Raw genomic sequence first — 24,950 nt, forward strand, 5'->3', positions numbered from 1 at the left:
TCAAGATTTTAAAGTAGAATGCTGTATTTTTCAATCACAAGTGATTCATCTGGCATTGAAATATCTCTGCCTTGAGACTCCAGAGCTATCTGTATCCATGATCAATTTTTAATCAACATAAATAGTGTCATAAATTATACATGACAAAATAGCATACAGTATTGCACAATGAGGGATAAATAATTTAAATGATTAAAAACTGTTTAGCTGTCATAGTTCTAAAATGTAGAAGCTACATTAGAAAATCCTAATTAGAGATTAGAATAGAGTGTGAAAGAAGACGTATCATGATTGACATGGTATAAAAAACATTGAATTTGGTATAGAAGAAAGCTGGGTTCAAATCTCAGTTCTTTCAATTTCTACCTTTGTTATCCCTTATGCTATGAGGGTCTCAGTTCCTTCATCTATTAAATTAAAAGGATTAGGCTTTATTAGACTAAGGCACTTTTCAAATCAAAAACCTAAGATATTAAGTGAGGTTTAACATATAAACCTAATTTTTCCCCTAGCCTTATTCTCTCCCATTTTCTCCAGGAATAGAAATTGCTGCTTACCCAACTGATGAGACATCCATTCATAATTTTACTTAATATAGGCTGGAATCAAATCCTCTTTTTAAGATGTTTATCGAAAATGTGTTGTTTTATGAATAAAGAGGTTTTATTCCCTCCACGATCTAAGTCTTGCACCATGTTATCTCAGGAAAGATAAACATAAATGAACTTGCCACTTTCTTAGGCTGTCTCAGCTTTGCATTGTCATGATCTCCACCCCCAAGTTTCTGTTTATAATTGTCACACAACTAGAAGTATAGCCTGTCGGAAGATAAGTCCAACAAAAATACAGTCATAATCCTACTCCAGATCTCACAAAGTAATGGTCATGAGAATTATATTACACAAGTTGGCATATACCCTAAGGTCACTGATAAAAAGAAAGACCCCCAAATACATGAAAACATTTTAAGAGCATTTTCTGTGGTAACAGAAGGAAAAAGTATGAACCTATCAACAGAAGAGTAGATCAACACAATGTTATACATGAACGTAGTGGAATTGTACTGTTCTGTTAGAAAAGACAAAAAAAATGATGACAACAGAGAAACATGGAAAAATCTACATGAATTGATGCTAAGTGAAATAAGTAGAATCAGGAAAATAATGTATATGATGAGTGCAATAAGGTAAATGAAAAGAATACTTATGAAACAATTGAAAATTAATATTGCAGATCTACAAAGAAAAAGCTCAAAACCAAAACAAAAACTTGAGAAGACATCTCCTGCTAACCCCTTTGGATACGTGGTGTGGGATGGAATTCTACATGTGTGGAAAATTGCATGTGTTATCATACAGTATTTTTATATACAAGTCAGTTTTGCTAATTTCACTCTTCTGTATGTTCTTTTAGAAAAAATTGTTACAAAGAGGTGGCTATTTAAAAAGAGAGGGAGTAAAACAGGGAATTTAGGCAATAATATGAAGCACTGTAATATACCATGTTCTATTATATCTCTTATTTACTACATATAGATTTTAGAAATTCCAAGAAGCACTCACAGTTGACCAGCAAATACATGATAAAGACATTACTTATCCACTCTCCACCATAAAGCTACCCACTGGTCTAAATAATCGGTTCAATAGGATTAAAAGATCACTCACCATATTTTTCTGGTTGTCTTTGGGTTAATATTAATATCATTTAATTTGTATCTTTTGGCTATACAATACTACACAATACATGATATAGGTTTAAACAGATCTGACATCGGTTACCTATATTTATACATTCACAAAGCACAAGAGAACCAAAGATAACTTCCCCTAGACTATCTTAACTTTTTACTCAACACTTATTCAGCAACCAGTGCATGTTTTGTAGAAGCTTAGGTGGGTAACCTCTCCCAATTCATAACAAAAAATCTTAAATTGGCTGATTGCCATTAAAACATGGCAGACCTATTTATATTGTATAAAAAAGTAACTTTTCCCAGGTTTATTACCATTCTACAAACCCCATGTCACTTTCCAAATAGAGGTATGTAAGGACCTTATGGGCAGCTAGGAGGCACAGCGGATAGAGTACCAGACTTGGAATCAGGAAGGTTCATCTTCCTAAGTTCAAATCTGGCCTCAGATATTTACTAGCTATGTGGCCCTGGGCAAGTCATTGAACCCTATATGCCTCAGTTTCCTCACCTATAAAATGAGCTGGAGAAGGAAATGGCAAAACATTCCAGTATCTCTGCCAAGAAAACCCTAAATGGGGTTATAGAGTCATACAGGACTGAAAATGACTGAACAAGAATAGGCACATAAGAGTCCTGAAGACTAATGCAATGATACTGCGTATGGGGCATATAACAGTCATTATGCTTTGTGTGAACCTGGGAAACATGTCATAATCAACATTCTGATTGATATTAAGCTCTCTGATTCTAAATCCTCTTTTTCCTCATCAAGAGCTATGTTGGGGGCAGCTAGGTGGCGCAGTGGATAGAGCACCAGCCTTGAATACAGGAGGACCAGAGTTCAAATCTGGTCTCAGACACTTAACACTTCCTAGCTGTGTGACCCTGGGCAAGTCACTTAACCCCAGCCGGGAAAAAAAAAAAAAATCTATGTTACTGCCAAGGGGAATGATGAAAATAAGAAACAGAAAATAAATTAAGTCAAAATGATTAATTGCTTTGAATCGTTTCCTTTATAGTTATGTTTATTTTTCATCCAGGGAGAGCAGAAGGAGAATCAGCACATTTATTGCACAAGGCATTGTACTAAGTGAACACTTCCCGTACTTTATAATTCATTTGAAAAGAAGCATTAGAGTTTTTTTTTTAATGTTATATTTGTGCCTGTTGTTTTTTCACATTGTTGTTTCCAGGTATATTCCTTCTCTCCTAAACCATTTCTAGTAACAAAGAAAAATAGTTAGGTAAAAATTAACAACAAAGGGATGTTGACTGTCAGTGTATACAACATTTCACTTCTATATTTCCTACCTTTGTACTGACAGGAGGGAACTGTGTTTCATTAATTGTTCTCTCCAAGACTAAAATTGGTCATCATTAGTAATCTGAGTTCAGCTACCTTTTATTATTATTTTCATTAATACCATTACTTAGTCATTGTGCATATTTTTCTCATTTCAACTTTTTTCATGCTATATCAGTTCATTACAATATCTCATGTTTCCCTGAATTCTTCATATTTATTGTAATTTATGATTCAGTGATATTCCATTTTATTCATATATAACAACTCATTCAGCCATTCCCTAATCATTGGGCATCCATTTTGCTTCTAAAAAGTTCCATTATTAATATTTTTATAGACCTTTCTCTCTTTGACCTTTACAGCCTGTAGGAGAATGACTTAGTCAAAGTTATGAATATTTTGGTGAGTTTTCTCACATTGTCTTCCAAAATAATTGGAGCAATTCATAACTCCACCAAGAGTGTATTAATGTGTTCAGACCCTCCTGTAATAACTATTTCCATCTTTGCCATTTTACACATGTGTGAAGTGAAACATCAGAGTAAAGTTCTTTTTATTATTCATCCTCAGTTCTTTTTATTATTGTGTTTTAGAATATTTTTCATACAGTTATTGATTGCTTTTGACTGCTTAACTATTGAAGTATGGGTGAGTATAAATATGTGTGATTGAGAAAATATATCATATATAACACATAATACATTATATTTGTTATATTACTACTGTCATACATTAATGTTAGTATACTACGTTATATCATATATACATATGTACATACATATGTAAACTACTTGTATACATAATATTCATATAATATTTATATAATATATCAATGTCTTAGACATCAGATAGATATAAACTTTTATAGTAGTTAGCTTTCAAATTTTTTCTTTAATTTCTCAGTTTCAGCTAGAAAGATGTACTAGTTATTTTCCTTTGCCATTTATTAGAATATTGTGAAGATGAATTAGAGACTTAAAATTCAAAAAGCTTTTTAAACTTTTGAAGGAAAAGACCTACTATAGATAGTGTCAATAATTTGGCTTTAGGCCAAATTCTTACATTTCTGAAATTTCCAGTCTTTGCAAAGTAATCAGATCCTAGTAATATGATCCTAGGGCTAGAGCTACAAGTGACTTTCTAAGTCAACTTTCCACATTTTAGTCTTTTTACAGATAAAAAAGCTACAGCTCCTGAGGTTGTGACTAAGATAAAAACGTTCTTCTCTTCTTTAAAAATGTTTTATTGGTGCCCTTTTTTTTCCTTTTTATATCACTATAATTTCCCATGAAGTCTCCCTCAGCCCTCCCATAACAGTATTCTCTTATAATTAGTCAAGGAAAACAAATCAACACATTGACTATGCCAAAAAAAAAAAAAAATATATATATATATATATATACATATATATGCCTCATTCTAAACCTTTAATCCTTCATCTCTCAACTGAGAAGTAGGACACATGCTTCTCTCTCAGTCTTATGAAATCCTAGTCACTGCACTGACCAGAATTTCTTTAATTGTTCTCATTTATATCTTTATGATCATTATATTAATTGTTCTTCTAGTTCTTCTTTTGCTCTGTATCTGTTCATATAAGTCTTCCCAAATTCTCCTAATTTTTTCATTTCATTTCTTAGGGCATAATAATATTCACAGGATCATAGATATGGATTTGAAAAGGACCTTAGAAATTCTAGCTTGTCTGAACTTTCCATTTTACAGATGAGAAAACTGAAACAAATTTGCCCAGGGTCACCTAACTAGTGTTATATGAGGCAGGATTAGGACCTAAGTATATCTGATTCCAAATCCATCATTCTTTCTACCATACTACTCAACATTTGCATTCCATTATATTGATATACAGTTGATTCAGCCATTCCCCAATTGTTATGCATTTAATATGCATGTGAATTTATGTGACTATCTTTGGATTTTGGGAACCCTGGGTCATGCTTCTGGAGTTTTTGGTAAGTCACAAGTTCAGAAATGAAGTAGGTTAGTAAAATCATTGAGTGGGTCTAGACTTGGAATCCAGGTAAGAAGAACTGATGATTCTTCCCACCTATTAGATTACCCATCCCATAAAACAGCATTCCCAGCTTCCCAGCTTTCCAATATGAAAAAGTTGCTTCAGTAGGCAATGCCTATCAAGCAGAATACTTTCGTATGGACTTTCCACAATTCTCAGGCAAAGTGTCTGTCTCTTTCCAATAGAATGGTGATAGTACCCAGACAGTTTGGGCACTTAGCCCAGACATTTCTTAATGTATTGCCTCCTCAGTAGTAATCTTCAGGCATAGCTAAGCAAAGATAAGGACGATAGCTCATCTATGAATGAATATAGGACGCTTTCATTTCTGGAAGACTTCCCAGTCTGTTTGGGTTCCTGTCTTTGTTTTTAGGATTCTGGTATAGTATATATGTTGATAGCCAAATAGAAAACTGAAACCAATAAAATCAGCCTTTATAATTTAGGAGGTTGGCAAACAGAAGTTGGCTTTAGAATTTTGGCAAGGCAAAAAGTCCAGACAGCCCACTAGATGCACCAGAGGATGTGGCATTGAGCAGAGAGATGTTTCCCTCTCTTCCACACCATCACAAAGCACATATTTAATGGAGACTATTCCTGAAATAGTGATAATTTTGAAAAATGGATCTTTGAAAACAGATCTATGCTGTACCATCAGGAAGAGATAAGTACAGTAGCAAACTGTCTTATTTTGAATACAAATCAACATTTTCTGTTCCAAAGCAATACCTAATGCTCTGCAGGGCACAATGTCCTATTTATAAACAGTATATTTTTTACTTGCAAGATATTTTTTTTTAGATCTGCAATCTTGGATATCCTAAGGCCTAGTTGGTTTCTATGCTCCCTTTTTGCCACTACAGTTCATCATGTTATGATGTCAGGAGAATAACCTCAGAAGTACTCTCTAGACTCACGCTCCTGAGACCAAAGCTGTATTTCTCATTTGTGGATATAAGTGCTGACAAAAGGCAAAGTACAGCCTTTAGCATCTTAGCAAAAGGAGCCCAGTGAGCAATTTAACTTAACAGGGCAATAGTTTTTAAGATGTACTGTGAGGGCAGAAATAATCATAATTCCTTCAAGTTACAAATTAATGTAGTCAACTGAAGCATGAGGAAAGGACACAATACAAAGGCATCCATTAAGCCAACCCCCAAATAGACCCTAAAACAAGGTTTCTTAGTCTTCTTTGTGTCATGATCTTCTTTGGAAGCTGAGTGAAGTCTATGAGCTCAGAATAATGTACATAAAGTGCATAGGATTAAAAAATAAACTTATTATATTTAAATAGTTATCAAAATATTAAGTTTTTTAAATTCACAGACCACTGATTAAAAACCCCAGACTATGATAACAATTCCCAGGATTATATCTGTGTTGGTGCAATGTAATCTATTTAATTGTTGATCTCATGGAAGCACAGGTTTAATTTGAATTATAGGAATTCATAGGATCCCCCTAGAGTTTTGAAAGTGATTTTTAGAGATCATCTAATCTATACTTCATAATTTACAGATGACCATATGAGACCCAGGCAGACGCTCAAGATCATGCATATAAGAAAGTACCAGAAACAGGATTTTAAATCAGTGCTCATTCCACTATACATTGCACAACATTATACTTGCTTATAGATCTAGGTTAAAATGAATTTCGTTTGCAAAGGAAAAATTGTATACTACTTCATATTTAGTGATATTTTCACACAAATTGTGTTCTCCACTGGTTCACTTTTTAGTTGAAATGTTTCGCTTAGTTGAAATGGCAATACAGTTCAGTCTTATAGCATAAGCAATAACTTCCCCTAACCCAAGAAAAGTAGGTGGCATTCAAGATAGTAATAGTAATTCAACTTGTCTTGGCATTCTTTCTAGTTCAGATGTTTTCAGTCCTGTCTGACTCTTTGTGACCCATTTGAGAGTTTTATTGGCAAAGATATGGGAGTGGTTTGCCATGGTTTGCCTTTTCCTTCTCCAATTCATTTTACAGATGAAGAAACTGAGGCAAATGGGATTAAGTGGCTTTTAACCCAGCTAATAAATGTCTGAGGAAGGCTTTGAATTCAGGAAGATGAATCTTCCTTACTTTCAGCTCAGTCCTCTATTCAACATATCACATATCTGTCCCAGACATGATCCTTTACGACCTTGCAGATCAATGGTGTCAAGGTACCAGACTACCACAGATGTTAAAGTACAATTGCATCAGAATAAATAAATGAAAATAACCACCTCTCTCCCCCAAAGGCAACCAATGAATCAGATTTCATCAGATATATTTGTAATATTAGGTACAGAAATATATAGTTGCCCAGGTCCTCTATGAGTATAAATTAGTTTGTGGTAGTAAATTAGACACTGGGGATCTTGTTAACTCTTTCAGAACCATTAGGGTAATATTTAGAAGTGTGCAGTAATAATTTACTTAAATAATACCCTTGTTAGTAAAAGGCTTTAATTCTCTTTCACAAAGCTTCCTAGTTTATTTCCAGAAGCAAATTGCAAGCAGTGTAGAGTTAGTTGAATGGGTTGAGCAAAAAAGAGCCAAATAATAGGCTAGCTGACATAAACTACAACTTGAATTTTCCGCCTATGATTACTTAACCAGTAGTTGAATTTTGAAAGATAGTCTTGCATAATAAGTTTGTCTTGTTTCCTAAAAAAAAGCATTTGGTTCAGCTATCCTATTTCTCATCATCTGTACATCCAAAGACACAATCCAAGGACAAGTGGGATAACTGGTGTGCCTTGGTATTAATGAGACATATCCCTATAAATGCCTTTTCACTCATTGCCCTCCAATAAATGGATTGCATCAAAAGAAAATTAACCAACAGAGAAGTAGGATTATATTTTAAAAAGAAAACTAAACTTGGAGTCAATATAGATCTCAGTCTTCCTCTCCAGATAATCATGAGCAAGTCATGTCTTTTCTTTGAACCTCACTTTCCTCACCTTCCTCATCTGTAAAATGGGGATAATAATGCCTATAGAGGAAATTTTCTAGGGTTGTTGTGAAAAGCAAGTGAGAAAAAAGTCAGCAATTTTTTTTCAGATAAAAAGATGTGCTTATATCTGACTGTAATGGTTTCAGTACAATACAATGCCATTACAACACCAATAACAATAATAAATATTTATATAGTACTTATTATGTGCCAGTCATTGGGCTAGGTGCTTTACAAATATTATTCTCTTTGATTCTCACAACCCTGTGAGGTAGGTGCTGTTATTATTCCCATTTTATAGGAACGGAGCTAAACAGAGTTAAGTGACTTGCCCAGGGTTACACAGCCAGATTTGAACTCTGGTTTTCTTGACTTTGGATGTCCAGTCTATCTACTGCTCCACCTAGAAGAGAAAGGCAAATTTTATTAGTATAATAGGTAAGGGATGAATTATTTATCCCCTCAGTCACTCTTGTATAGGAATGAAATAATTGAAATGTGTTCTATGTATGTGTGATATGAGAGACTAAGATTCTTGAGGCACCCCCCCCCACTGCTTACTACTCACATTTCTTCCCCCTGCCCTGTGATGCTACTTTCTTACTGAACTTTCCTTGTAATGTAACAGTTTAATCCATACACTTAATCAGGACACCTAAAAGACAAGTGAAGGGAAGAAAAGATTTCAGTGTCCAGAGGACAGGTTTCCTGCTCATGAGCATTTCTAGAAAGTAGCATGTGGGCACTTCTGTGCATGGTGAGAGTTTTTGCCCAAACCCTCCCCACGTCTAGATTTCCCTTACTGTTGAGGGTACTGACATCTATCATATATGTATCTTGTATTTACCAGTTTATTTATATGTTATCTTGTCCATTACAATGTAACCTCCCTCACTTCCCAGCAGAAACCATGTTTGCTTTTCTTTGTGTCCTCAGTATTTAGTCCAAGTCTGATACACAGCCAACTCCTAATAAAATGTTGGTTAATTCATCTGCTATGTCATGATTGTTATCTAGCCCAAACTACCTAGAGGAGGAAATCCTTCTAAAACATGTCCAATAAATGATTATTCAGCTTTCTTTCTAAAATATTGATGTCTATAAATTCTCATGTACTTTCTGAAACAAACTTCTTTGCAAACCTCTCATCAATGTTTGTTGAATGTCTGAGTGACACTTTCTTTGTTCTTTCAGGGATTTCAGAACCAAAAGGAGACTTGGCGATCACAGATTCCAGTTTTATTTATAAGAAAACTGGCTTGAAGAGGTACAGTGACCTGTCTAAAGTCAAATAGGTAAATCTATTCAAATACAGATTTTCTGACTCAAAATTTAAGTTTCATTCTTCTATGACATTCTCTTTCCCTACCATATACAATTAGAATCCCACTTTTCTGCTATTCTTTTGACTGAAGTAGATATATAGAAGGAATGTATTAATAATAATACTTAATATTTATATGGTGCTTTAAGATTTATAAAGTATTTTATGAATATTATTTCATTTGATGCTTACAAGTCTGGGAAGTTGATTTGAGTCTCACAACTTTGCTATCATTATCCCTATTTTACAAATGAAGAAATTGAGAAAGTCAGACTTGCTTAAGGTCATATAACCCAAGTGTCTGAGGCCAGACTTGATTTCAGATCTTCCTGCATCAGATTATGAGTGCTTTGGCTGCTTCACCACCAAAGGCACCTTATTTCCTCATGCCCTGTGACCACCTTGTGCCAAGGGGCCTAGGATTTGCAGAATTCCTTGCTATAGACATCTTGGTTTTTGCTTTGCTTTTTTAAAGTTGTTATTGTTATTGTTTGTTCTTTGTTCTCAAAGAGGACCCTACAACAGGGATGTAATGTCATGATATGAAAATAAATTGGATTTACGTGACAGAGGACTGTGCAAGGTCACCTGCCTCACTTTCTCCTCCAGAGCTGTAATGTATCCAGAAGCCAGATATAGATTCCAGAGGCCAGATATAGATCAGAATGACTGGAGATGGCCCTGGATGAAATGGGAGACCTTGGTCTTTTTAAGCTAAGGTCTCTCTGTTTGACTGAGGCCACACCCATTCAGTGTGATTAAGGCTAAGTAGCAATTGAGGCCTCTTTCACCTAGATCAGAGAGAGAGAGAGAGAGAGAGAGAGAGAGAGAGAGAGAGAGAGAGAGAGAGAGAGAGAGAGAGAGAGACTAAATAAATAAATAAGCCAATGAATGAATCTGGAAAGAGAAGTTTCTTAGGATTTCTGACCAAAACAGAAATAACTGCTATTTACATTCAATTTGAGTCCATCAGAACCCAATCAATGACAAAATGGGGCTTGACCTAGGACCTATTGGTGGCCAAATAGAATCAGATCGCTTTTGATTTAAGAACTGGTCTTTAAAAAGAAATCTAGCCAGTAAACCCTGTTTTTTCAGCAATAGAACAAGCTCTCGATCTCATCAACTTCCCTGCAGTTTCTCTAAGGCTCAAAAATGTTGTATGTGTAGTTTGCAGAAATGTAGAAGAGCCTCCAGCATGACATAATGCTCCAAAATTTCCCCCAGGGTAAGTGGAGTAACAATTATTCAGGCTTCCATTTGACCCTCATTTTGAAATACTGAGAGCCAAGGGTGTGCCTCCCCAAAATTCTTTTGCAAATATCTTGTGCATGATGTGCATGAGGTTTAAAAAATCATTAATTTCTATTAAGATCATCTTCCCTTTGAATTGTGTGTTATAAAAGTGAAATAAGTTGGGCTGTATCAGTAAGCTTCAAAACCAAAAATCACCAAGCAGGATATTATTACCTTCTCTGTGTCTGGCTCTCTTTCTGTCTTTCTCTGTCTCTCTGTCTATGCTTCTGTCTCTGTCTCTCTGTCTTTGTCTCTGTCTCTGTGTCTCTTTCTCTTTCACATACACACATGCACACACTTACACATTCTTATGATTTGCTTGGATTCCCAACAAGGAACTGTGAAAAATCCTTTGGGTCACTGCTGTCTCCATAAGTACATGTGCATACATACACACAAACATACACATATGTGTGTATGCCCCAACAGTGACCATTCTCTCAAGGACATGAGTGCCAAGTGTTTTCCAACTCCAGTAATTTAAAAGTTTTGTGGAAATGCAAAGAATCTCCTTAGTAAAATATTGGGGATTCCTATTTCTAATTATACTATGCTACTCTTTTGTTAGGCAGATTGGAATGATTATCATAAGCTTTGCAACAGGTCAGCAGCATTATTTTCAATCCAAATTCTTTATGTAGTACTTTTGGGGGATAGCATGTTCATATTCTTCGGCTCATCCCATTGAGCAGTTAAATAATTCTATGATTTTTACTCAAGAAATAAAATTCAGTATACAATGGAAAGCTTTCCATCTCTTGCACTGCCCCATTCTCTCTTACCACCATGGGGTGAGTGGGCTCCTAGGCTCTCTTCATTTCAGTCCATCCTCCACTTTAGCTGCCAAAATAATCTTCCTAAAACCCAAGTCTGTCCACATCACTGTCCTATTCAATCCAATCCAATAGCTCTCTGATACTTCCAGGATTTGGCTGGAAAGTCCTTTATCGCCTGGTACCTTCCTAATTTTCCAGCATATAATGTCCCTCCATGAACTCTCTGACACCAGTCTCCTTTTACAGTTCTTCACATCTTTTTTTCTGCTTTTCCTTGCCTAACTCTAGGCATTTTCACTGGCTGTTCATCTATATCTAGAACTTTCTTCTTCCATGTTTCTGGTTCCTGGCTTCCATAGTTTCTTTCAAATTCCAGCTAAAATCACCTTTAAGAAGTTTTTCCCTGAAATTGGAACAAAAGGCTTGGCAATTGTCAATGCTGTAAAATTACCCATGCATATATCTCGTAAATAAAAAGCTATAATTAAAAAATAGAAAAAGAAATTCACTGGGGGAAAAAAAAGACATTATGTATTTCAAGAGGAATATGGAAGAGGGAAAAGTGTCAGAAATAAATGATTAAAACTTTGTTAAAAAAAAAAAAAAAGTTTTTCCCTGCCTCTCCGCCATCCCCCTGAGGTTACTTCCAAGTTTTTTCTGTAACAATATTGTTTGTACATAGTTACTTACATGTTCTTTCCCTGCATCTGATTATGAACTTTTAGACAGCAGAGAGGGGCTTGTTTTTGTTTTGTTATGTTTTTTTAATTTTTCCCCACCTCCATTGCTCCATTGCTTAGCACAGTGCCTGGCGCACAACAGGAATTTTAAAAATGCTTTGATTAGACTTGTTGCCTCTGGTTGAAAGACCCAGGTTCAAATCTTTATTATATTACTGACTTCTATGAGCTTGGATAGTCACATAATACGTCTGTAAAATCTATAAAATTTTATCTATAAAATGAGGGCTTCTTAACTTCCATCTAGTTCTAAATCAATGAATCATTGGGATATAAAGTGATTCTTAGTGGCCCAGAGGCGTAGAGAAAGATATACTCAAATGTAAATATAGTGAGTACAAAACTATCCTACTATTAGACTCCTTCTACAAAGTGAGAATTACATTCAATCTCCTGTACATCTAAATTGCTGGGGTCATGGAATTCTGGGAGTATTCCCTGGGACTTTCAGAGCTTGCTTTGGTCATGAGACTATCAGTTTTCCTTTTTGCTCAGTCAACTAAAAATCCACCACAGCCAACTAAAAAAAAATCCACTATTACTGTTTCTTTCTTCCTCCACCTCCTTCACCCCCTACCAATTCCCAAGGGAATAAGTGAATGGAGATGGGCAACACACCTCTTCCACAAAGTTTCTGACTCTTGTTCTTTCTGACTCCAGAAGAAAAGAAATAGTTTCATGGCTATTGTAGATAGCCATATTGTGTTGATCAAAATAATGAACTGGTCATTCTTGATCACAAGAACTCTGACTTCACCAGTTAGCAAGGTGTCCTTCCCTGTAGCTCCATTGTTCCTTTGCTAAGATAGGTTTATGTATTATACTTTTTTAAGCAAAAAGAGGCTAGTTCTGATTTCTTCTAAATACTAATTATATATTGTGCTTCTGCCTGAATGTAAACTATCTTTAACTTTTCCAGTAAGAACCCTACACATACACTGTGTTAGTCACTTAAGGGGATGCAAGAGAAATATAAAGCCTTCAAAGAGCTTATAATCTTTGTGGGGAGCCAGATCATATGTTCCCAGAAACAACAGGGAAGCAGAAGAACATAAAACAATAAAATATTCATCTGCATGTCCAGATAATAAGTGTAAGCTTCCTTTTTTCAAGACATTCCCTCTCCCAAAGCAGTTCTTAGACAGAGAGCTGACAAACTTGAGCTAAATGTCTCTATATTAGAGATAAAGAGAATATGATAAATATTGCAGTGGATTTCCTCTGAAGGTGTTAGAAGAATACATTGTTTGCAGCAGCCAAACTCTGCCTAATGGGTGTCATTAGTATATATCTGACCTATGTGTGAAATGTGGATGCTAGGATGTGATAGATCAGCTCACTGTGATTCTCTAAACAATCTCTATAGATATATGTCATCAAAAATGTATGGAGATCAGAAGGATTAAGGAGGCTGAAACAGAGGACTGGATGGACCCATGTTGCCATGTTCTCCTCTAATTGATTATTTCTCTTAGACAAGTCCCATGTGATATTTTGTTTGTAATAAATATTCTTACTAACCAGCAAATGATGTTTTACTTCATACTAAGAAGATTAAAACATCAGCTCTGCTTCAGGGTTAACCTGAACTTTCCCCACTATATTACTGCAGTCTCCCAGGGTCTTGCAGAAAAGAGGCAGCAAGACCTAAAATCATTCAAGTGGTGAATTTAAAATAACTTTGAAAAAAATCTTATTTCTCCCTTCAATGATCGGTTTTTAAGATCAGTTCGGAATAGTTAGATTGGAGTAAAGTTTGAGCAGGTCTGATTGTAGGGGGAAAGTTGTGGTTTCTTAGTGTTTAAAGAATGAAATATTTAAACAATGAAATAAGCTTTTTTTCTTCTCTTTTTTATCCATTACAAAAGACAATTCTCTGACTAGAAGAGGAGGTGATGTAAAAGCAAAAATCAATATAATTCATACTAGTGGAGTTTTTAAGGAGCAAAATATATTTAAAAGTATGACCATTGCCTCTGGTACACATGGGTGAGTTTTAGAGGAAAATAAAAATTTTCTCAAGCCAAAAGTTTTTCTTTTTACTATCTCTTCAAGACTAAATGGACAAGATGCCAGGTTAAGGACTTTGAGGGAAAATTACAAGGCATTTTCTTAAAACCTATAAAAATTCCATACAAGGCATAGCTTAAATGTAACAGATGTTGTAATTGCTTAATGGAAAAATGTGCTGAGGTAGTTTAACCCATAATGTAATTCTTTATTTTAAACATTTTCATGTAGTGCCTTCATTACTTATACAGAACAAATATTTGTTAAGCACCTTTATGTTTAACACATCTATGTGCTTTTATACTCCATCCCTGGAGTACACATTCATCTCTTGGAATCTCTGATTTGATCCATATGCTATCTTCTACAGAAAGACTTTTCCCTTCAGTCTGGGTAGTTCCTTCTCACTTCAAATTAACAAGTATACACAAACACACATATACACACATACATACACATGTTATATGTTGTGTTCACACAATTAAATGTAATAGGGCAAGACTCTTTTTGTTCTTTCTCTATATCTTCAAAACCTATTCTACCTCCCTTGACATAATAAATGCTTAATAGATATTTATTGAAAACTTTGGATAGAAAATGACATCTATCTTCAGAGAAAGAACTGTGGAGACTGAACGTTGTGACTGAACATTGTATTGAAGCTTACTATTTTTACCATTTTTTCTTTTGTTTTTTTCTTTCTCAATATTTTTCTTTTATTCTGATTTTTCTTTCCCAATATGACTCATATGGAAATATGTTTTTAAAAATGAATGTATGTATATAACCTATATCAGATTGCTTGCTAGTATATGGAGGGAGGTGGCAGGGAGGGAAAGAGAAAAAAATTTGGAACTCAAAATCTTAATTTTTAAAAAATAGATATTTATTGGATTGGACTGGATTTTATTTCTCATGGTAGGAAATACAAAGGTAAATAAAGCAGAATAAATGCCTCCCTATGAGATTTCATCTTAGTGAAGATAATAACATTTTAATATGTCTTCATTATTTCAGGAGGTCTATATTATCATTAATATTGATATTGATATTAATATTCCCTCTGCCAATGAAGACTGAAAATCCTCTACGTTAGAAAATGATCAAGAGTTTCTCTGGCCAAAAGAGTTTATCACCTAGTAGTCAACCTTTTTATGGTTACTACTGACAGATAGAAAGAACACTAAATTTGAAATCAGAAAGCCTAAGTTCAAATTAGGCTCTGCCTCTTTCTTATGTGACTTAGAGCAAGCATTTAAACTTTCTCAGCAATTGTTTCCCCATGTGTAAATGAGTGAGTCCAGAGGTCCCTTCTATCCCTAAATGTGTGATCTCACAATCCTCTGAGAAAGCTAAAATGGTCCTCAGACAACAAAACATTAGCAGGCTCATCTATAATCAAAGTCTTTTTGGGGGGCTTGATGTGATCCAGTGGAGTTGGCATTTGTTATGTTCTTGTTATAGACCAAGGCTCACCTCCAGGTCCCAGTAAGACATAAAAGAAGGGTTTTCATGGAATCAGGGAAATCTTATAATGACAGTCATGGCTCACATTCAGATGCTTTGCTTACAGAATTTTATAAGGTATAATTATTGCAGTATTCCCACCATCATCTGCATTTTATAAATGACAAAAACTGGAAGTGAACCAGAGAATTTCCATGACTTGCCATAATCTCATAGCTAGCTGATGGACATAACAGAATCCAAAACTCAGGTCTTGTTCCTCGAATCTAGTGTTTTTTCTGAAACACCATACCACAAATACACAAATAACTATAAGGCAAAATAGAATATGACAAGAATAAACAGATGTACTATGTAGAGGTGTAGAGGATGGGGAAACTGTCCTTAAAGTTTGGCGTCAAGTTCTGCCACTGATGAGGACTAAAAATCCTCATCAAAAATGTGTGATTGGGAGCCTCAGAAACCTCAAACAAAACATGATCTAAAGCAGGGAGGGGTTGTAGAGACCATCTAAACCAGGGCTTCTTAAACATTTTTTCCTGGGCGACCCTTTTTCACCTGAGAAGTTTTTATATGACTCTGGGCATATAGATATACACATCAATCATGTATTGATAATAAATCATAATTTCACGACCCCCACATTCAGTTACGAGACCCCATATGGATTTACGAGCTAATTCTAGACCAATTGATTCATAATCTTGACTCTAAGTTACAGATGAGTTGCTGATCTGTGTCAGTAGGGGGCGTTTTCAAGCCTAGACTACTTTGAAATGTTCCACATCAAATAAAGCCATTAAAAAAAAATGTTGCAAAGTCTTTTAGAAGAGGGAAAGATCACTTTCTGAAAACTGTTTTGTTTGTATATGATTCACATTGTTAGTTTGCCAAGCAAGTTCTTTGCTGCTGTTGACCATGGGATGACAGTAATTATCATTAATTTACTTTTAAAGCTAAAGAAAATGAGGGCAAAACTAATTTGATCATATTAACTAAATTGACTAGAACTGATAGCTAAATTAAATCAACCATCACTTCTCAATTTGGTAAAACCAGTTCTATGTGGGTGTGTCCAAAGCCTGTAACACAATCATTTCACTAGAATTCAAGGGGATTGACACTTAATCCAGTTCTCAGTCTCTCTGGACACATTTTTTAGATCACATTTTCCTATGGAAATATTCATACGGGAACTTTTAGTATTTTCAGGCCTTGGAACTGTTATGCTATGCTTGCCTTTTAGGAAAAAAAAACATTGTAAAAACATCTTTTCCTTCTCCATGCTTGAGAAGTGGGCCATTACAGATGCATAATGTCAGTTGAATTTTGCTTAACTTTTTGTTACAAGGGATGATTCATTGAGGAGGGTACAGGGAAATAATTTTATCATTCTTTTAAAAGATTAATTTAACTTGAAAAAATGCACATATTATGAGGGCCACCATCCCATATCTAAAAGGTTCAATTTTGAACTCTCATAAGAAACCAAAAAAGTTGGAGCAAAGAGTCAGGAGAATGGGCTAGCTTCTTATTCCCAAAATGCCTTCAGCTTTCTGTAATTCCTCTGTAGTTGGAGCTCAGAGTTTTGATGGAGAAACAGTAAGGTAGAGGGGACAGAAGAAATGGGATCAAAATAGTCATTCATTCTACGTATCATATCATAGCTCTTGAAGAAAATTTCATTAATCTAGCTAAACTACTTGGAGAATATTCACTTGGCATGGCCTTTTGTAGCAAAATACACAGGTAACTGTAAGTCATCCTATTGTAGAATGCTGTAGCCAATTTACAGAATGACCCAAAAGTCTTAGTTTTCTGTTACAAAAAAAGCTTAAAAGGAAACTTGGATTTGGGGGACATGTGTGATATATAATTATATGTTTACTTACTTACATAATATATACGTGTATACATATACATATATGTACACGTGTGCTTAAGTATATATGTATACATGTGTGTAGCACAACCAAACTAAGGAATCATTCTATTTTAAGGATAAAAGAGTAGAAGGAGCACTAGACTAGGAAGCAAGAGTCCAACTCTACTACTTATCATCTATGGGACCTTTTACTTCACCTCTACAATACTTCATCTCTCTAACACTCAGTTTCTTCTTCTGTAAAATAAGAAGGGTTGAGCAAGGTGCTCTTTAATATCTCTGGATCTCTCTTTCTAGTCCCATGGGTGCTCATCTTAGTCTTGTTTCAGCATTGCCTCTTTCTCCTTTTTGATGCCTGCAATGCCAATAATAATTCCCTTTTACATAACAAGTTAGGTTGGCAAAGCACTTTACATACACTGTCTCCTTTACCTTTGTGAGGTGCTGCTTGGAAAGGACACTGGGCTCAGAGTCTGAATAACTGGCATTGAATCCACTCCATCACTTACTGGCTATGTGTGAGCATCAGCTGCCTGAGCCTGGACCCTCATTCTGTGCTCTTCCTGATTCTTGCAGAAGGGATGAGCAGTGCAGAGGATAACAAAAGAAAAAAACTGCAAAAGAGAAGGATGTCATCAGAGAAATGTATTGTCAGAAAAAGCTGGTTATGTGGTGAGAACAAGAGATAACCACTAGCCAGACTGAGGTATCCACAAATTGTCAGCACAGTGGCCCCTTCTGGTTAATTTACATCAAGATTGAACAAGACTCAGGCAGGATAGCTAGATAAGGATGGATTGCAATCTGCATTGTTGGAAAGAAAAGCAGAATCATCAGAAAGTTCACAGATCCACTTGAATATCTGTAATTTATATCTGTATATTTCCACCCCACTGGATTGTAAGAAAAGTAACTTTTAAGGTGCTATAAAAATGAAAGTTACCATTATTTTACTAGTAGTATAATTGTCGTTACTAATGTCGCATATACCACCACAAGACAGAAGGACATTCCTTCTCAGGAAGGTCAAAAAGAGAACAGATTGAGGGAACAGTGTTGCCTCTTGAGTAGAAGGCTCGGGGTGGAAGTGTTTTCAGAGTTTAGGGGATAACAGCTTATGAACTGAGGGTCTGGAGTGCAGAGACACTCTTCAAATCATGGCCACTGGAAATGCCCCCTGCCTACATGGGAGTCGTTGTTGATGTTGATTTATCCTTCATTCTTGAGGAGGACCTTGATATCAGGGAGGGTGGTGCCATGACATTCAAGTGAATTGGACTGAAATGAGGCAGGGCTGCGCAAAGTCACCTGTCTCATTTTCCCCTCAGAGTCGTCTGGGTCCTGTGGCCAGAGATAGGTTAGGACTACGCCATTACTCCCTCTGCATGCTCAATCACTAAGCGCACCTTAGGGTCTCTAAACTTTCCTGAGGTATTTGGGACTGCCTCTGGCATTTGTCAATAGTTCAACCTGTCCTAATCAGATGGAGCTTTCCTGGGGGCCCTTTGAGGCTTTACCTCCCCCCTCCCTCTTCCTGTCTTGTCTCTTGTTCCCTTCTCCCCTCCTCCCAGGAAAAGGAGTGGCTTGCATAGGTGACACAGCCCGTGTCCCTGGCTCATCTCTGGGACTATATTCCCAAGAACACCAGGAAAATTATTACCTGAGGTGATCTGTAGAGAGCGAGAAGCGAGTATGTCACTGCTTTAAAGGCAGCAGGAAAGTGTTGAGTGAAACGAGCTGAGAGTTTTATCACATGCCTCTGGCCAGTTTGAGTGGCAAGCTGAGCAAGGTGCAGTGAGGAAGTGTAGTCACATGTAGCATATACAGGAAACAGACTACAAGAAAGGAGGGGAACCTTAGAACGTGGGGCTAGTCAACGGATTTAAAGAAATACAGGTCAGTGTTTTTCATTTAAAAAAAAAAGAACCCAAACCCTTTTGCTGTTTCTATTGCCTAAAATGCCTCCCTCTTCTTATCCTTTTTTATTGCTGCTTAAGTGTGAGGTTTAGTCTGGATCTGGATGAAGCTGGTAGTCACAAGTTGTTAGAGGAACAAACATGGCTCATTACTGTGAAAATGAAATTCTCAGAATCTCTTGCTTCCCTGTTTAGAACTTCTAAGCTCGTTGAGTCAGACATAAAACTTAAAAATGTTAAATAACATTTCAAGGCACCTCTTTTCTGCATATGACACTCTTACTGCCTTGTATAACCAGCAAAACTTGACAAAGTATCTTGTCTTTTGAGGGGATATTTAGAATTTAGATGATGCTAATGGATGTGGTGAAGGCAATTTCATTCAGTATTAAAAGCTTTTTGCAGCCTAATATTTAATCTACCACCACTATAAGATTCTAAAGTATGCCTTCCTCTTTTCTTTCTCTTTTACAGCTTCTGATTGGGAAAAGAGGAGATAAAAGAGGGGTTGATAAAAGAGGGGGTGGGGATAGCACAAAAACAAGATGAGGAAGTACTGACTTAAGTAATGCAGCAAGTTAGTCTAAGAAGAAAACATAATAATGTGCCAACTGACAGATGATAATAAGCAGAGCATGTCAAAACTATGAGATCAGACTCATAAAAGTACTCTAGTACTTTGGGGAGTCTTGGACTCCACAATTTAAAGAGGGACTTGGAGAACATTCAGAGAAGAGCCACGGGACTGATTAAGGGAAGGCAAATCCAACTTGAGAAAAGTTGAAAGGACTCGAGACTATTCAGCCTGGAGAAGTGATGGGTGAGGGGGCAATTTAATCATTATCTTTTGGTATACAAAGGTCTTTTACACTGTTGAGTATGATCCCCTTTGAGAAGAAGCAGGAGGAAACTGGCTTAAATTCCCACGTGAGGAGGAATCTAGGTTAGATAGAAGAAATTTCTGACTAACACTATAGAGAGGAAGGGAGGTTGGGTGGCCTTTCAGAAGGTTTTTGAAAGTTTGACAAGAAAAATAATTCACTTGCCTGGGATGCTTTGGAGGCAGCCATGACCAAAGTTGGGGTGAAGGGGAAAAGAACAAGGGCAGTTTCAGTCTAATTCTCTTTTATCTCTGATTTCTTTGTATAGCTGGGAAGGAAGAATAAAAGGAGGAAAAGAGGTGGGGAGAGAAAGAAGAGAAAGAAAGAAAGAAAAAGAGAAAGGAAGGAAGGTAGGAAAAAGTAAAAAAAGAAAGAAAGAAAGAGAAAGAGAGGGAGGAAGAGGGAAGAAAGAAAGAGAAAAGAGAAAGGAAAGAAGGAAGAAACACACACACAAAAAAAAAGAATTTGAGGATGGGAGGGAATACTAGAAATGAAACTGGACTCACATGTTATTTTTATTCCAATGATGTAAAATAAGATCATTGTTTCATGTTTACTAATAACAATTCTTGGGTTGTCATACTTTTTACTATTTTATTTTGCAAGATAATGGAGAAAGCAACCTAAAAGAATATAGGAGAATTCTTATTAGTAGAAGTATTCAATCCAAGAATTGCTTATGCAGAAATCTTGTGCTAGTTCTGTCAAAAGAACTCCATAGTTTGATCCATGGGGATGCATTGAACAAATCCTTCATTGGTGGATGGTGCCCTTTATACAGATGGCTAGAGGAGAAACAAGCCAGTGAATTGCAGTGGGACTGCCTCTTGCTGCATGATAGCTGCACTTTAGCCCCGGGGTGTCTACATGTAGCCTTGGGCTGTGGTTTGACTTCCCTCAAAATAGAATTTTCTTCTTTCTTTTTTTTTTTTTTTTTTTTTTTTTTTTTGCAGAGCTTTGTTACTCTGTAATATTTGTGGTCTATTAATTTTAGCAGCCTAGGGCAGGGACAGCCTTTTTTGTCTTACAATATTTTCCAGGTGGGTAACTAAGTAATTTTAAAAATATATCTTTCTAAATATCATTTCCATTTCCTTTGGCAGCCCTTAGTCCTCATGCCTTTCTCCTTTTTCTCCTCTTCCTGTTCCCATTCATTCATTTGTTCAACAGTTATTAGTGTTTGCTATATTTCAGGCACTGTCAGGTGAACGACCAAAAACTGAAATCTTTGTCATCAAGGCATTCGTATTCTACTAGAGAGGATACAAAATATATTCAAGATAATGCAAAGTAATTAAAGCAATTTCAAAGAATAAGGATTGATAATAACTATGGGAAATCAGGAAAAGGCTGCTTCAGTGGGGGGGGTGATACCTGACCTGGGCTCTGAAGGAAGCTCTGGATTTTATGGAGTAAAGGTGAAGAGGAAGCATATTCCAATTTAGATATGGGAAATCATTTCTACAAAGATGTGAAGGCTGATAAAAAAAAAAAAAAAAGATCCAGAGACTCAATTACCAGATTACAGTCTATTCATCCTTTTTTTTCCCCCTCCCTCTTTCATGTCTTTGGAAAAAAAGTCCCTTCACTCATTCGGACCTTTTTCAATTGTCCTATGCCTCTCTGAGGATGGACCACCTAGACTATTAAGATGTACCTGTCAACAGTGTAGTTCTGTTAGGTGGGGTCAGTCTGGGACTGGAACTGTGCTGGTGAGGTTTTGATGAAGGAGTGGATGAGCTCTTAGGGCTTTCTGGAAATCCACTCTCCTTTATTGATCCCATTTCTATAGCTTTCTGTGTTTGTGCATTAGAAAATTTAGGAAGTATCTGCGGTCCAGACCTCTTCCAATGGATGATAGTAATCCAAAGAACCAAGGGCCAGAAAGACTTCCAAAAGAAGAGGAAATGACATAGAATAATGGTCCAAAGTGAAAATAGTAGATCATATGAGGAGGAAGTGAGATGCCCTAGACTAGGAGACACATGGGAACCCTGGAAAAGAGAAAAAAAGAGTAATTTAAAAACGTAATTTCAGGTAAGATATTTGCAAAAATCATTTCAGCTGGGAGGACTTGGAGCAGAACTAGAAGAGCAAGACTGGGGTAAAAAGAGCACAGGAAGACGTGAGTTGAGATTCAGACCCAGACTAGCTGTGGGATCCTGGGTAAATCACTCTGCCTATCTTCAATTTCTCCTCTGTAAAATGGAAATAATAATAGCACTTACCTCCCAAGGGTGACGTATGGATCAAGTGTGATAATAGTTCCAAAGTGGTTTCTAACTTTAAACTGCTATATAAATGCATGTTGTTATTTAATTTTGTTATAAAAATAACAATGGATATGTATAAATAATATAGACATAATTATAAAAATAAAGATTTTTTTGAAGTTAGTCATTTATGATTTATAAATAGACAAATGTAGAATTTGGGGTGGTGAGGAGAGGATACATAAGTTGGGTTCTTTTTGTGTTTCTGTCAGGATCAAACTTTAGCCTGGAGATTGGTGAAATTCACTGGAGTAGTTTTTGTATTGTGGTTTTTTTTTTCTTTCTTTTTCACAAGGGGATTAATGTAAGCAATGGAACTTAAAAGTGGAATTCTCAGCTTACTGAATTCCTTAAGAAGATCAACAGAGGCTTAGCTGGGCTATCCCTAATTCACCTAGACCTACAGGCATATTTAGTTTGCTAGCTCTTCTTTCTCAATTCCTTATTAAAATTAGAGTCAACAACCACTGATATTTTGAGCCATTGTGTATTTTAGGGAAGTAAATGCAAAATATTTCAGGCTAAGGGAGAAAAATGAAAAATATACAGTTCTGGGTGTAGCCTTTACAATGCAATAAAGTTGGTCATCTTTCAGACCGCAAGTCATGAGAGCAGACTCTTTGAGCAGCTTCAGTGAATAAGCTCTTGTATATAGAAATATCTAGGAGATAGAGTGGATTGATTACTAGTCTTGGGGAGGGAAAGATATGAGTACAAATCCATCCTCAGATTCTCCCTAGCTGTGAAAATCACTTAATTTCTGTCTGCCTTGTTTTCCTCATTTGTAAAGTGGGGATAATAACGCTTATCTTCGCCCCCCCCCAACGTGATTGTGAGGATAAAATGAGATATTTGTAAAGTACTTAGATAGAACCTTGAATATAGAAAGCACTTAATAAATGCTTGTTTCCTTCCTTTACAAATGTCTACTATATTACAACTGTCATTATTATAAATATAGAGTCAGGATATGAATAGAGGCAGGTGAATAGAGAGGTAACCTCGAAGCCAGAAAGACTGTGATTTAAATTCTACTTCTAATACAAATTATCTTATAATATAGTCACTTAACCACCCAATGTTCTCTCTAAACAGTAAGATACAAAGAAGGTGTCAACCTGCAATAATAAAAGGAGTTTCTTCATCTGGGTGTTCCATTTTAAAAGAAATCATAGAAATATGTATAGAAGAATTGCATATGTTTAACATAATATTGGATTACTTGCTGTCTAGGGGAGGGAGTGGGAAGAAGGAAAGGAGAAAAATTTGGAACACAGTTTTGCAAGGGTAAATTTTGAAAACTATCTTTGCATATATTTTGAAAATAAAGATCTATTAAAAAAATAAAAGAAACTGTAAGTTCAATACCTATTATCATTGTGGATAGAGTAACGGGACTTAGAACATGGGATCAGAACCCTATGTGAATTCTACTCACTAACCTACTGTGATCATGAACAAGTCAGTTAATTTCTTAGACTATTTTCTCATCTTAAAATTTTTAAGAAATAACAATATTAATGTTACCTCTCTCACAGGACTAATAAAAGGAAAGCACTTTGCAAAACTCCTCTCTGCCCTGAACAGACCTAATTCATATGTGAAATGTCCTTCCTTTTCATCTGTGCCTTTTAGAAGCAGTAGCTTCCTTCAAAGCCGCTTAACTATCTGTGTATCCCTGTTACACTCAAGAGCCAGTCATTGGTCACACTTGGAACATGTTATAGCCACACTGTGCAGGGGACAAAGCCTTACACATAAAAGATATATGTTTAAATGATCTATGGTGACTCTTAAAATATTTTAGAAATATGAGTTACCTTTATCCACACTATATCATGAAGAAAGGGAAACAGTTGGTTTTTGTTTGTTTGTTTTATTTTGTTTTGTTTTGTTTTGTTTTATATTGTCTATATTTTTTTAATGCTCCAATTACCACCCATGAGCAGGTCACCATTCCTTGGTCTCTGGCCTAGATGAAAGAGTATTCTCAACAAAAGCTAGTTGTAGGACCATAAAAAGACGTATTTTATTTGTTTTTGTTTTTCCTGATACTTTTTTTTAAGTCAGTCATCCGTGATTTATAAGTAGACAAATATAGAATTTGGGGTATGAAGAGAGGAAACCTAGAGTTGGGTTCTCTTTGTGTTTCTATCATGATGCATCTAGAGATACAATCTTTGGCACTAGCAAATCTTCAGAAGATCTAATTTATTCTATATTCTGTTAACTGACTGCTTGTGAGGAATCTGTATGGCTTCTGGCCAATATCTAGTAATTGTCTTCTCATAGCGCTTCTGTACAAAAACACAGAATGATACAGAATTATTATATGCTTATCTTATACTCTTTAATTTGCTGACATATTCCCAAATAAAAGCCCTCAGTAAGATAG

At 35.9% G+C, this 24,950-nt stretch overlaps 1 protein-coding gene and 1 long non-coding RNA gene across 11 annotated transcripts in view; one reads left to right on the top strand and one right to left on the bottom strand.

Annotated features, from left to right (window-relative positions):
• WIPF1 (WAS/WASL interacting protein family member 1) overlaps window positions 1–24,950 on the top strand; it is a 158,959-nt gene that overhangs the window by 49,289 nt on the left and 84,720 nt on the right. For 3 of the 10 annotated variants that reach the window (XM_074303057.1, XM_074303063.1, XM_074303064.1), the window contains exon 2: window positions 9,182–9,282. The gene's annotated coding sequence lies outside the window, so the exon portion shown is untranslated. Of the gene's footprint in view, window positions 1–9,181; window positions 9,283–19,243; window positions 19,382–19,963; window positions 20,222–20,610; window positions 20,633–24,950 lie in introns of those variants that run through there. The other 7 variants (XM_074303059.1, XM_074303058.1, XM_074303068.1 and 4 more) reach the window with 6 other exon arrangements.
• LOC141562845 (uncharacterized) lies at window positions 6,259–19,232 on the bottom strand. The gene is made up of 3 exons (XR_012488263.1): window positions 19,146–19,232; window positions 17,918–18,099; window positions 6,259–8,390 (listed from the first exon to the last, which is right to left on the bottom strand). It is a non-coding gene; the product is annotated as an uncharacterized LOC141562845 (long non-coding RNA).

Source organism: Sminthopsis crassicaudata, chromosome 3, assembly GCF_048593235.1.
Source record: "Sminthopsis crassicaudata isolate SCR6 chromosome 3, ASM4859323v1, whole genome shotgun sequence".
NCBI lineage: Eukaryota > Metazoa > Chordata > Mammalia > Dasyuromorphia > Dasyuridae > Sminthopsis > Sminthopsis crassicaudata.